The sequence below is a fragment of the Aptenodytes forsteri genome, unplaced genomic scaffold (genome assembly GCF_000699145.1).
Source record: "Aptenodytes forsteri isolate BGI_AS27 unplaced genomic scaffold, ASM69914v1 Scaffold69, whole genome shotgun sequence".
NCBI lineage: Eukaryota > Metazoa > Chordata > Aves > Sphenisciformes > Spheniscidae > Aptenodytes > Aptenodytes forsteri.
Genome location: NW_008795885.1, coordinates 144,866 through 146,644, shown reverse-complemented (window position 1 = coordinate 146,644; position 1,779 = coordinate 144,866).

The window sequence follows — 1,779 nt, the reverse complement described above, 5'->3', positions numbered from 1 at the left end:
GGGCCGGATTCCGTGCAGAAAGGAGGCCCCTGCGGGGGTCGGGTGTGGGGAGGGCTTGGGCAAATGCCTTAACTTTCCCGTTTTATAAGTGTTTGGGGTTTTTTTTAACCCCTTTGGGCATGCCCCCTTTCTGTAGGCGCTGGCACAGCTCAAACTTTCAGTTGGCTAAGCCTGCCTCTGGCTCACAGAAATGGTAACTTTAAAATTGGTAATTACATCCTTGCTTCTGCGGTCTCTGCTGTCGCCATAGGCGGTTTGGGGCTGCATGGCGGGGTCCGCGCTGCGCTGAGCAGCGGGGTTTTAACTGCTCTGGGGTCCAGCTGTGCTGTATTTATTTTTTGCCACCCCCCACTTTGCTGAAACTCTTGGTTTTGTGAGCTGTTGTTTTATTGCCCCCTTGTTTCCCGCTCCTTCGTCGTTCCTGCCCACCACAGGCTCGGGCACCTGGTGTGGGTTAAAACCTAACCCTGACCGTGTCGCGCTTCAGAGCGTGCTGCCAGCGAAGCTGCGGGCCGGGAGTTGGTGTGGCTCGGCGTTGCAGATCGCCTTCGTAGGCAGGACGGGGTATGCGCCAGAGGCAGGTGCGGTAATTGCAGACGGCACTGCCCAAGAGATGGACTTGCAGGCCGTGCTGCCCGGGGATGCACCTGGTTATCGCAACATGCCGGTAACTCTTTCCAAAAAGTTTTTGCTGGTGCAGGAGGTGGCGTGTCTAGTCTGGCTTTGGATAAAGTAGGGATTAGATGTTTCTGCCCCCAAGTACCTTTCCACCTACACACAAGAGCAAGTGCCATCTTCCTGGTGCAAGATGCCTGCACTCATGAAAGCGTGACAGGGCAGGGCTGGAGCAGAGCTGCTTTCTCTGGCACGGCCTCAGCTTCTGAAGCCACAGGCTGTGCCTTTGTCTCTGAACATCATTGCCACCGTTGTCAACAACTGTCTACAGTTTCACTGCCATGGACTTCTAGGCCATGAATTTGATTTTTTTTTTTTTTTTTGGGGGGGGGGGGGTAAATGTCATATGCTTTGGCCTCCAAATTGTCTTCTGGCAATATATTCCAGTTTAATTATGCATAAGTACTTTGCTTCTTCAGACCTTCTGCCTGGGATTTCATTTTATGCCCTTTTGTGATTCTTATGTTGTGGGACATAGAGAATTGCAGCTGCCCATTTTCCTTGTCCAAGCCAGTCATAACTTTACACCAGTTTTCTCTCTTCCAGTTTGCATAGTTTTATTTAATCTTTCTTCATATAAAAGGTATTCCAGATCTTTGAGCACCTGTGCTGCCCCTTTCTCTACCTTTTTTTAGGTTGGTTTTATCATTCTGTGATAGAGTAGCCTGAACTACATGCAGCACTCAGGGTATGAATGCACAGTACAGATGTGTACCATGGCATAATTATGCCCATCTCTTGTCCTTATCCATTTTTAATTATTTCTAACATTCATTTTCCTTCTCTGACCTTCACAAGCCCAGAGCCAAACTTTTCATCAAACTGCTCAGGGTGACTCCAGATGTCTTTTCTGAGTGGTAGCCGGTTTAAGACCCCTTGTTGTGGCTGTATAGTCCTATTCCACATGCAGTATTTTGCATTTATCAAGAGTTCATTTGTCATTATATTACCTGGTCTCTAGGAATCATGAGATTTTTCACAGTGAACTTTTTTTTTCCCCCCTGAATAATTGAATACTCTTGGCAGTTTTTTCATTTTGATATACACTATCTTGTGTAAATTATATAAGAATTTGTTCTTGAGACCCAGCCACTCTTACTGGTG